Source organism: Zalophus californianus, chromosome 1 (assembly GCF_009762305.2).
Source record: "Zalophus californianus isolate mZalCal1 chromosome 1, mZalCal1.pri.v2, whole genome shotgun sequence".
Taxonomy (NCBI): domain Eukaryota; kingdom Metazoa; phylum Chordata; class Mammalia; order Carnivora; family Otariidae; genus Zalophus; species Zalophus californianus.
Window position 1 is genome coordinate 162610779 of NC_045595.1, and position 13532 is coordinate 162624310.

A 13532-nucleotide genomic window follows, 5' to 3' on the forward strand; every position below is an offset into this window, starting at 1 on the left:
TTACTAAAAATCCCTATGCTAACACTCTTTAGAGAAAGCGGCTTAAAGTGTTTTTTGTCAACTTTAACAAAAAGACAGTCACAAATTATTCAATGGGAATTCTGAGATTAAAGTTACAGATACAGAGATTTACAGGCAAGCACTCCTCAGGTTTTTAGCTAAAATCAAGTACAGAATTGCCAGCAAATCCTCTGGAAAAACAGGATGTTAAACTGACATCCTAACTAGATTCAAGTTATTTTAAATGACTGGCCCAAAACAACCAGACAACCTGTGGTTAGGAATATTAATATATTACCATTTATTTTTTAAATGTTTTAAAGATAATGAGTGAAGCAGTACAGTTTTTTTAAAAAGGTGAGGAGTAGGGGGAGACATCCACAGAGATAAAATGTTACCAAAAAAAAAAAAAATACTTTCTAGATGAAAGTGATAAAGTAATATAAGAAAGAGGATCAAAATCAGCAAAAGGTTGTCCAAAAAAATTAAATGGAACATTTTACATTAATAATACTGCAAATATAGACATATACCTAAATTGCATCACTTTTAAGAATTAAGTTATTTCAGCTTCTATGTGAAATACAATGGTTTAGTTTCTAGGATGCTTCAATGGTAGTACACTAAATTCACACTCAACCAAGAGAGACAATTTTGTACCCCACTGCAGATTATATTTCTTTACAATCAGCAGGCTATAACATACTCTAGAAACTGGATATCACTTACTGGCTTACAGTTCTATCAATATTATTAGTCATCTTATAGCATAACTGAAGTTTTTAATCCCTAATCAGCCACTATGATACGGGAGAACTTACAATAAATATCAAAAATGTATAATGATTCCTCTGAGTAATCCTGTATAGACTTAGACGATTCAATTGTCACCCAGTGCTACTGAAGAAAACAATAGCTAGAAACAACGAATAAAATATTAAATGGTCTCATGTGGCTTCATACAAGATACTACTCATTCATCCATATTTTTTAAAACAAGAGCATGGATAGAAAAATAAATCCGGATCTTTGAAGCAAAATATAAAAGAAACATGAACACTTTCAAATTAAATGACTATGTTTTTAACTAAGGAAGCATACAATTCCAAAAACCAAATGGTGGTGTAAAAGTCTATTCTTAATTATCACAAAATAGGCAACTAACATTATTAAAAATACTGTTTTAAAAAATACACTACTTCATATATTTAATCACATAATTTTCTTCATATAAACCCATAAAAGCCAGTACAGAAAAAAAAAACATTAAAATAAACAGTGTAAAGAAAAAAAAGAAATGCTGTAAAATAAATGAGTAAAAATCATGAATAAGTAACCATAAAAAACTGTCAGGTAAATAAATTGGTATAAACGAAAAAAAATAATAATTTATATTTGCCAAAATTGGGAAAGGAGGGTCCATCATTAATTGACAGCATCAATTTAATTCTTATTCTGGTTTAAAAATTTGTTTACTTTTTAAAGAGTGAGCACATGTTATCTGAGAAATAAAATATGTTAATATATCCTATACACAGAATTTCTTTTAGGACCCCAAAAATAAATTCTCACTAATCTTTGGGTACCCTTCTCGATTAGTTTGTTTCTATAATCAGTATATCATATATATATGTGTGTGTGTGTGTGTGTGTGTGTGTATAAAATCAGTATATTTATAATCTATCAATCCATCAATCAAAAAATGGACCATAACTACACCTTATTTTGATTACAATTCAGTAATGTATCAACTGTGATACAACTATCTCTGGGTCAGTCAGGAGAGAGAGGAAGAAGGCTGACTATGCTGTGTATGCCATGGCCAAGAGGGGTTTTAAAACTCAGGGTAACAAAGAAATCTTGCTGGACTTAACTGACTAGGAAAGAGAAGCCAGAGGTCAAATTCAAGGCTGAAGATCCTGCCTGAGACAGACTCCCTTTGCGTTCTCTGAAAGCCAACCTTAGAGACTCCAGATTGTATCTGGCTCTTATAGATGCCCACAGAAGTAGCTTCAGAAAAGCACTTTCAGCATAAGCTGCTGTGCATTACCAATACTTGACAAGGTGTTGCGATTTGCTGGAACCCGGTGGCTGTGTGATGGGTCAGAAGGGCGGGACTTGCTGGGCGAGCAGGGGGAAATGCCTCAGGCTGGGCCTGTGTTCCCTGAGTCCCACTTTGGCTTCCTCTCAACCCTCATTCTCGTCCTTAGGGCTCACTGCCTCTTTAAGGATCCTTCTCAAGGCCTGTTTCCCACCCGTTACACTGTGTCCCCCAGAGGATGCATACCTAGCAGGACCGATCAGGCAGAGCTCAGGACTCCCCTTGAGAAACTTCATGGCAGGTGGGAGAACTATCTATTAATATCTATTATTTACCTCTTACCACAAATTGGGCATCTGACTTGGCATGTGAAAAACCTATCTTAAAGATCGGGCCTAAGCAACCACTGAAAGATCCCAGAGCAACTGGTTTTCTGGCACAGCTTACACATTGCCCCTTGGGGTGCTATGTTTTGAAAAGCCTATTATACTAAAAAAGGTGAGGTGCCACTTCTTACAATGAGACAGACTCCCAATTAGTGTTAATGTACAGTATAACATTCAAAGGCACATCACGGTAAACTCCCCTTTTAGGCCAACACTGTGTGTTGTGTGTTCTGCACCCTGATGTTATTACTACCCGGTCAGTGCAGAAGGGACTCCAAGGCAACCATGTTGCCCACTTACATGGAAGAATATTTAATCCCCATGAATGACTGCTTTTCTGATGTTTTCATCAATTCTCTGGGTAATAGATTAAGCTTTAACTAACTCATTTTCATACATAACCTTAATTCAATCAAGCTCAATAAAAGTCATTCTGGACTGCAATTATTTGCTAAGGAACAATTACATTCAAATGAAAAAAAAATTGTTAGGCATGATACAATGCATGGTACAGATGCCTCTCCATTTATGGCACCAGAAACAACAAAAAAAATAGCCAAATGGCTAGAAAAGGAAAACAGATTTTTCCTCATCCTCCTGAAAAATAGAATACTCATGGTTTTATACCTGAACAAAACTAAATGGAGGACCCAAGAAAGCACATTTGAAAATTATTATTTTCAATGTTTGTGTTTTGAAAGAGACTGCATTTCTAATCTAAGAGTCAGCATGACCTCTGAAAGCCAAAACAAGTCCAGGTCACAAATAACCGTCTTAATACCCACTCTTGTGCTAAATCTTTCACTGGTTTCCTCCATTTTCCCAGCGACATGTAGTCCAATCCCCATACTTTACAGTGCAGCTTTTCTTAAAAGATTTTTCTTGTCTTAAAACTACTTTTTTACATGAGTACAATTTTTGTATTTTCCTCAACTCACTCTTTTATATACTACATGCTACAAATAAAACTTAAATACAAACTCCAAGCTCTTACTTCTGTGGGATATAGCATATGTGTAGTCTAGCCTTCCGTGTCCTGTGTGAGCCTAAGGTCTCCCACCCACCCCACTACACTGTATATCCCTTTAGTCTCCTCAGTAGTGGCATCAGGCACATTATTCAATAATACAGTACTGAAAAGGCACACCAGCTGTTTTGCAATTTTGGCCAATGAATTCCCCACCTCAGATCACTGTGGCCCACACCACAGGCCAAAGGATGCTTTTCCTAGAAATAATAAACTGATAGTCTGACTTCCAGTTAAGTCACTTCCTGAAATAAACTTTTTCCTATGAACAAAGATAACTGCAGAGAGATATATACTTATACAGACACACACATACACACAGATGTGTACACATACACACACATATATATGCTTTTTAACAAGTGCTGTCTTTATTCATACATTATATTGCCAACACTTTTGTTAAAACGTTTATACTTGAAGCTTAAACCACAGCTATTTCACAGGCATTCTGGCCAGGCACCAATCTTTAACAGATATTACAAGTGTCAGCTACACTGAAAATAGAAATCTCTTAAAAGAAAATGCAAATCCAAAGTACCTCTTTGTCACCTTCCCACCCCCACCCTTGCACTTCCTCAGGACCCAGAGCCTTTCAGTTAAGACATCTTAAACACAGTAATAAAGGCAAAACAAGAGCTCGCTAGGTATCTAACAGTACACCAAAGTAATTTCTAAGTCATTACAGATTTGTCCATCTGTTTGGACTTCCCAGTAAGCTGTTAGAAAACACTAACAGGAAGAGACCAAAAATTCTAGCAATCATTGTTTAACATGGACGTCTTATAATAGCAAGATGAAAGACTTGGAAATCCTCTCCCTTTCAGCACTCAATACTGACCAATTATAAAATGATGCTTTAAAAACTACCACCCATGGGGTGGCTGGGTGATGGACATTGGGGAAGATATGTGCTACGGTGAGCGCTGTGAATTGTGTAAGACTGTTGAATCACAGATCTGTACTTCTGAAACAAATAACGCAACATATTTTAAGAAAAAAGAAAAAGAAGAAGATAGTAGGAGAGGAAGAATGAAGGGGAGTAAGTCAGAGGGGGAGACGAACCAGGAGAGATGATGGACTCTGAAAAACAAACTGAGGTTTCTGGAGGGGAGGAGGGTGGGGGGATGGGTTAGCCTGGTGATGGGTATTGAGGAGGGCACATTCTGCATGGAGCACTGGGTGTTATGAACAAACAATGAATCATGGAACAGTACACCAAAACAAATTATGTAATATATGGTGATTAACATAACAATAAAAAATTTTTAAAAAGTATAAAAAAGAAAAAAAAATAAAAACTACCACCCATCTATATGCCAACAGCACAGAGATGCAAATGACAGAACCTTTATACAGCTTAAGAAATTATTAATGACCACCATGTATTAACACTGCAAAAGGTAGTATAAGAGTTGCTGTTTTTTAGAAGCTGATGATCTAGTTGGGTGATCACACCCTCTGTCTCACACACACGCATACACACACATTAAATAATAAAAGAAATGTATGCTGAAATGGTAAGCCAAGAATTCAAAAAAGTTAGGATGCACATGGGAATCTTTAGGAAGAAGATGAGTAAAGCTGGAACCTGCAGCACCAGTGGAGAGGGGAGACGGAGGAGAGTGTTATGGGCACATGGGAAGAAGCATGCTAGACAGGACAGGAAGCAGATCTGGTTGACGTGCTGGGTTCACATCAGAAAGTGGAACATGAAATGTGGGCAAATGAGAAAGTAACACAATTTGCTCATTTTTTTTTCTCCATAGTCTCAGAGAACAGAGTACAGTTGGCGGCGTGGTGTTCTGCAAAGCACAATGACCTCAGGGCCAAACCTTGCATCTACCATTTACTCCCTGTAATTGTGGGCCAATTCCTGGGACTCTCAGACTCTCCATTCCTCACCTACAAAATGGAGGTAACAATCCCTCCACCTCTAAATTTAGGCTGCCTTCAATTATTATACGATATAAATACTAAGGGCTTGACATATAGTACGTGCTCAATAAATGTTAGTAATCTCACTAGAGTTAAAACTAAATGATAGAAAGGCATTTAATAGAGTTACATTGTGAAAGCACTGAAATCTGCCTTGAATATTCTCAGCATTTGGATGCTAAGTGAATTGCTAGTTTTTCCAGTGGGGTTTCGCTGTAGATTTTGTTTTAATTTAGGTGGTTTTAACATATGTTTAACTCTGATAGTCTGAGAGCAGCCACTTTTTACTCCTGCCAATTTTGAGGTACATGAGCTGATTTGATAATATGGCTATTTTATTATAATGTTCATTTGCCATAAGATTGTTGTTTCAGGGACCATGGTGGAACCATGAATTTCTGCAGTTTCCTTAAGTAGAGGTGGAAAATGAGTAGGCATTAGTCCTGTCAGCTGGCTTGGCAGGGGAGCACTGAATGCCTCCTTTATACTCTTGTGAACAACATAAATGTGCCTTTGACCTTCTCAGGCAGGGGAAATTGCACATTTAAGGCAGAAGGAGTTTCACTTCCAGGAAGAATATAAAAACATGCTTGCCAGCAGCTACATCAGGAATACCAACAGGGAACCTCCAGGTACTTTGGGAAGATTCATTAGCTCTATCAAGCCACTGAGCACTGAGCTGGAAAATATAAGGTTAGGCCTTATTTCTCAGCCCCGTGGGATAACGTGCCTATGCTTTACGTGGGTTAGACGAAATAAGGCCTGGCCTACACACTTTAGGAATTAGTCTGAACCTTCAGGGAGGCGTTCTGTGAATAAAACCCACTAGACAAACCTCAAGACCACCTTGTCCTTTGACATAAGAAAGCGTTCCTTTCACCTGTTTTCACTTCAGCAGTAATTCACAATATATAGAAAATCACATTTACTTAAATAATTTAGTCCAAAGTCATTCGATTAAAAAAAGGAAGTTAGTCATTTGTAATTTACATTAACTTTAAATGGAAAATATCTTGTTCTGAGAGGTAAAGTCACTGGTCTTTCCCTTTTTTTCTGAATTAATTAATTAATTAAACTGCACAACTTAAAGAAGGATAAAAATGTAACAAAATTATGTGATGTTATTAAAATGCACATTTCTGGGATGCCTGGGTGGCTCAGTCTGTTAAGCATCTGCCTTCGGCTCAGGTCATGATCCCAGGGTCCTGGGATCAAGTCCCACATTGGGCTCCTTGCTCAGAGGCAAGCCTGTTTCTCCCTCTACCTGCCAATCCCCCTGCTTGTGCACTCTCTCTTCTCTCTCTCTCTGACAAATAAATAAATAAAATCTAAAAAAAAATAAAGTGCACATTTCTACTGAAATTTACATTGTGCTATTTTTTTAAAAACACTGTACTATTTAAGAGTCCCTGTCCCTTTCAAGTGCCTTAATGTCTATCTAGTAAATAGCTTAGTTCACAGAAAGACGCTGGTCCAGATATGTTAATTGCAAGAATTGCAAGAATATTCCTGATATGAAGACACAAAGAATCTGCCCAAAACTGATCCACAGTAAGTGTCAATACACTCTATTTGAAGTTATTTATTGACAAAGCAGTTGTCCCTGGGACACATAATACTATACAGTGATTACTTTAAATCAGAGAGATCCAAAAAACTTTCCTTAGAGGGAAACTGTGAAGTTGAATTACAACATTTTCATAGCTGAAACCAAGACAAACCCAAAAAGGCATTCAGCTGGTTTGTGACCAATAAATACCCCAGGTCTTCACAGTGCTTTCCCCACTCCTCCACTCTGCTAACCCTGCAGGATGTGATGTCATTCCCCACTAGAGATTCCAGTAAGCCATGGAAACACAGAATGCTGGTGGCATATGAGAACCGCAGTCCACTCCATTCACCCCTTGGACCACAGCAAGCTAGAGTCAGAGCTAAGCTAGAACCCAGGGCTCCGGCTTACCATCAATAGAACAGCATGATGCTGCAGACCAAGTTACATTAGATCTTTATTCTCCCTGTGGTCCTCAGAGCAGCAACGTTTACCTGGAAAAGGATCATAAAATAGGGCCTAACTTTCCACTCTCAAGGTTAGAGGGTCAGAGAATGCTTCCCTCTGGAACACTTTCCCTTCCTAGTCTGAAGGCAGAGAACATTTTTTAGTTGTAGAAATCAGCATGCAAAATATCTCTTTGTGTTTCTAAATATCTTTATAAATACCTTGGAGTAAAAATGTTTAAGTCTGTTGACACGTGCGGAGGAAGGTAGTATACGGGAACTCTGTACTTCCCACTCAGTTCTGTGGCAAACCTAAAACTGCCCTAAAAAAATAGTTTATTAAGCTTTAAAAAATGTGAATGTCAATGTACTTCATTCTAACAATATTAAAATTAAATACTGACTACGGGGTGCCTGGGTGGCTCAATCAGTTAAGCATCCAACTCTTGATTTTGGCTCAGGTCATCATCTCAGGGTGCTGAGATGGAGCCCCGTCTCGAGCTCCATGCTCAGCAGGGAGTCTGCTTCTCTCCTTCTCCCTCTGCACTTCTCTTCCGGTTCTCTCTTTTTCGCTCTCTCTCTCTCAAATAAAGTCTTTAAAAAAACTGAATATTGACTAAAAATGACAAGACAATGACAGTTGAAAATATATAAACAGTAATTCTCTTTTAAATATGCTCACTCCCACCAGAAACACCTAGTACCAATTAAAATTATGCCCTCCATTAAAACTAAGCACATGCCCTACAACAACGACCTCTGTACAGTACAATGCTCCACTGGTCACTAAGCCCCAATAAATGCCCCTGCATTAGTTGCTACTATTCCTATGGTAGTCAGTATTTAAAGTAATATAAAATATTTCGTTCAAATTATGCCAATTCAAAAAAAAAAAAAAATCGAAGAAAATATTCTCCAGATATTCCCACTGGTAGGCACAAAGAAATCCTTTGTCATGAACTCCAGTACAGCAACCCTTCAGAGCTCAGCGTTCTATAACCCCAAGGGCCACCAATGACATGCAATACAAGGTGAATAGTGAATGGCATATCCTGAAGCAGCCCTAGAGACTTCAGTAGTAGCCATGGTTCACAAAACTGCTAGTAAATATTTTGAAATTTTAACTCTTTTATAATTAACAAAATCAGATTTTTCAATTTTTCAAGCTAAAAAGGAAACTCATTGTCGAAGCCTTTTTAAATGAGAAAATAATCAGCCACAAAAGCGCATTTTTCTATACTGGCTTACATAGATTATAATAGACATGAATGTATTTGTCTACCCAGTACACATGTATCTCCCGTTTTCTGGTAAAAGCACTCTGATTTTTGGGAAAATAGTCCTCTATGCTCACAGACCAAGTACCTTGTGTGGGACTGATCTAATTCTACCCAAGTTTCAGGAATAGAAAGATCACCTAGGCCCACCCATCAGCTTATTCCACTTGGATGCTGTGGTTGGGTGAGAAATGGGTACGAAACCTGAATCGGGACACAATACACAAAATAACAGATGTATTACCCTCTTACTAGCGCTTGAAGTGAAAGGAGAAAAGAAAGAATGGTTTACATTTTTGTTGCAATAAGAGAAAAAGAACATAAAACTACTGGACCACCTCTCTCCTGAAAAGAAATAAAGGGAGCACGGATTTATTTTACGTTATTTCAAATCCTAATTTCAACAAATTAATTCCAATTTTTTGGCACATTATGACACTCAATAGATAGAGATGTTTAAATTTTCAGTCTGTACTCCTGCAACACAAATTTCTCTTTCAATTTAGATTTCCTATAAAGAAAGACTCAGGTTCTAACAAAAACACTGAAAAACTGGCTAATGTTAATCTGACATCTAAAACCAATTCTAAAGGCATTTCCAATGTCTTGAAATTTGTTATGTGTGCTTTATACTTAAGTACAGTGTGGCACACAATTCATTTTCCATGCCTGAAGTTATGTATTTTCTTAGACTTAGGAGGAGGGGGAAAACATAACATGGAACAGTTGGTAATACAGTGTTTTGCTTTGTGACAGTTACCATGCATAGTTCTGGGGGAAAAAAAAAACCAATTCTTGAAGAATTAAAATATGACACCAAAACTATGCTGAATAGAATTTTTTAAAGCGAATCTTCTTGGTAACTTGTTTTATTACTAGTCATAGTCAAGAAAGAACCAAAGAGTTGGGTATCATATAATATATTGGAAATTATTTTCTTCACAAAATCTCTCAGATCAGCTTATTTGACCCAGGTCTCTTTCATAAAAGTTGAACATAAATATGTTCACCTATGAACATATATACACAACCAAAAATCTCAACCTAAAAGTACTGAGTTCTATGGTTACTCAGATCCCAAAGAGTCTGCTATAATTTAAAAAGCAACAACACAAGTACTTGTTTCCCACTTCAGAGGTAAAATAGATACAAAGAAAGCAGTATCATGTAAATGTAAATTCAGACCTAGGATATACTTCTAAACATGAGCTATATCAAGAATGTTTTTATATTTTTCAGAAATGTAAAAAACCTGATTCAACAACACAGTGAAAACTCAACTGCAATTGAAAAACTCTACTTTGGGGGTGAACAGTAGCAGGAAGAATAGTAATAATACACTGTGGATTCTGATCTGGCATGTAGTTCATAGTCTTCAATGAATCTAGTCAGCATCAAGAGTTCTGTATAATTAAGTTTGAGAAAACACCAAGATACAGTCTAAGATACAGACTTGAATAGATTTGGAATTTTATAGTTTATAGTAAAACCTGCAACAAAGTTCAACATTGCTAACAAGATAATTTTAATGAACTACTTAGGTCCCTTTTCTCCCATACTCCACTCCCATTCCCCTTCCTCCCTCCAAAGCAACCATTTTAATGTGCTTACGGAGTATTTTGAATGTGTGCTATTTTTACAGAGAACTGAGAATGGTACATTAGATAAACAGAGGTAGAGGAGAGGACAGACACTATTAAAAGGGAACTCTCTTTTGAAGTTCAAATATGAGAATTCAAATAACACTTCTACTTATATTCTGAGCCATATTTCTTTCTCAGAGCAAAAACAGAGTTGAAGATTCAACTCCTTTGCCCGTCCCACCTTCACCACCACCCTGATCTGGGGTCACTTAACTCTCGGTAAAGAGGATGTTGGGAATTAGGGCAAAAAGAGAGATGGAAATGATAAGGCTAAGATAAATTTGACAATACCAACATACCATATGACACATATTTCAGGAAGACTACAAGGCAGCTGTAACCATCTAAATTTCACTGTAAGGTTCCAACAAACACCACAGTTTCTGTCCCATAAACATTCAGCTACTTGGCAAAGAGTCTCAACAAACACAAAGAACTGTTTGCTTATGTGTGACATGAATGTTTAAAGTTAGAAAAAGAAAAGTACTATAGAATCGATCCTAAGCAAAATTAAAACTGAGGTCTGGTGTCTTCCAACTTTCTTCACAAATCTCCTCTCCCCCAAAGACTCTTCACCTTACCACAGGGACTGGCGAGTTTCACTCTACCATCCTCCGTATCAAAACCTGCTCTTACATGAATGACCGAGAATACTGACAATATTCACTGAGGAGTAAAATCTGCATGCTAAAAGACATTATTAAGTTTAAGTAAAAATATCTCTATATGCAGAGTAATGAAAGTAGGTAGGTAACATGAAAGCATGTCCACAGATTTATACGTAGGCACTGCCATCTTTGTTTATTATGTCACTGAAAAATAACACCTGTAGTCTAAACTTAGTAGCATCAATTGCAACAAATAAAAGTCTGAAAGTACAGAATAGGGGATGCCTACCTTAACTGAAAAGCATGTAAAATGACATATTGCAATATAAGTCAGCAGTGTGAAGTACTCAAAAAGAAACTGGACTTAGAAGAACTACACCGTTCAGCAAGAAAGGATGAGTCCACTCTATCCACTGTTGTCTGTATCAGATGAGGACAGAAAGAACTCCAAGTGCCTCTGGACCAGATCATTGCCAGATTATGGACAGGGGCTGAGCACCCTGTTGGGGGCAGAATGGCTGAAGGAAATGAAAATGTTACTCTAGAAAAGAAGTGCTATTTTCATATCCTTTTGGGGTCTCATAAGGAAGAGGCATCGGATATAATTTTATAGGGTGGTTTCAGAGTTTAAAACTGTAATCAATTAACAAATGTTTCTAGGAGGCAGTTTGGGGTGTTCAGTATGAGGAAACACTTTCCGTCTCACTTCAGTGAGACAAGAATATTCCTCTTGAATATTTTTCCATCAATGGAGATGTTCAAGCAAAAACTTTAGTAGGAGTTAATTGCATGCGGATTCGCACAGGGCACTGAGGGCTGATCTCTATGCCTTAGTCTAAGATCCAAGCATACCAAGATTCTCTAGGTTTCTGAAATCAAAGCAAATGAGAGCTGGAAGCCATGAGGCTTGAAATCCATTATGCCCAGCAGTCATGGTGCCCAGCAAACAGAGCTCTATCCCCTTGCTCCAACTGCCGAATGTGCTAGTGCAATAATGTAACAAAGGAAAGTTTAGTTATTTGCACTGTAAATCACAATGAATGCTAGTAGTAGTCAAACTGTTTAAACAACTAAAAATTGATCATACGCTAGTTTCTAACTAAAACACTTTTCATATAAAGATTTAATATTAATACAATTCAATTATAACCTGCTAAGTTATATGCTTATATTGTTACAATGAGTTAAAACTGATTACTACAAGAAATTCAAAGTAAATGGAATTATTATCTATATTTATAGAACTGTTCTTTGGAACCCAAAACACTTCATGGATATTCAAATCTATAAACAATTATTATAGGAATTAGTAATAACAAGTTTTTTTTCCATTTTTATATATTAAGAAGACAGAGCCATACTCATCAACTTCACAAATAAGAAAAAAACATTTCCAGAGTAAAAATTATCAGATGGGTAAATCATTCAACCACAAGGCTTCTCTCTATGTGCATTTTTTAAATCATGACTTTATCACCATCCCAAAAGACCAGGCTACTAATTTAAGAGAGCAAAGAATTTGTCATATATTCATGTTTGACTAGGGATCTTATTTTCTAATTTGTATCTTACAGATTTAGGTCCACATTTTTATTTCATTACCTTAGGAAATCTCCTTTTCAGTGTATTTTTAGCTGAACTTATAGCGTGGAGAAGGCACTCTGGGATTGAAGATCATGAGGTTAATATTTTGGTAGGATTAACAAACCTTATAATTGACTTTCTGAGGGAGTCTGCCAGTGTTCCCTGCCAGAGGACATTCCCTTCCAGTTAAAATTCCACTGTACAGATAACTACTCTGGTACCTGCCCGGTGAGCTCTTTTTGTAACCGAACATTTTTATTGTGTGAACCCTTCTCTGAAGGTTATCCCAAACATCTAACATAAGAGCAAAACACAAACTCCCACAACCCTAACTTTTCAAATTTCATTTCCTAGGTAAAAACGAACTTTAAATAAATTACAGGTAGATATACCTAGGTACTTCCAAAAAGTGAAAAGGACTAATAAACAAGTAAAAACATTGGAAGCATTTCTAAGACTTCATGAAAGGTTCCAGCTAGGATCTGTAATAGGGACACGTTAGGCAGCTCTTTACTGCCAGTGCTAACAATGGAAGGCAACTAGATTAAGTAATCTGAATACCATTTTCAATTCAGTGTGGAACTGAGCAAAAGATCTCTTCCCATAGGTGAATTTTTCTTAAAATGATAGGATATATGCAAGCATAACTTGAAAAGGTTTTAAATACACAAAATTTTAAATAACTACTATTGATATTTATTATGATTAAAAGTAAATTTTAAAATTTATAGGTACAGGTCAGATAGGGAGCTACTGGTGAGGAGGAAAAGGGTAGCTTTGGTAGCTACGGAAAAACGAACTGGGACCGAAATGTCATCAGCTTGCTATGGATAATGAACAAATATCAAGCAGAAATGCAAACACTTGTAATATTTATATGCAAAAGACCCCTACTTTTAAAAAAGCCAATGTTGGGGCACCTGGGTGGCTCAGTCGTTAAGCGTCTGCCTTCAGCTCAGGTCATGATCCCGGGGTCCTGGGATCGAGCCCCGCATCGGGCTCCCTGCTCAGCGGGAAGCCTGCTTCTCCCTCT

The 13532-nt window shown here is 37.1% G+C and overlaps 1 protein-coding gene across 9 annotated transcripts in view; it reads right to left on the minus strand.

The window, feature by feature from the left end:
• BBX (BBX high mobility group box domain containing) overlaps nucleotides 1-13532 on the minus strand; it is a 274404-nt gene that overhangs the window by 164579 nt on the left and 96293 nt on the right. The gene's annotated exons all lie outside the window — the stretch shown is intronic.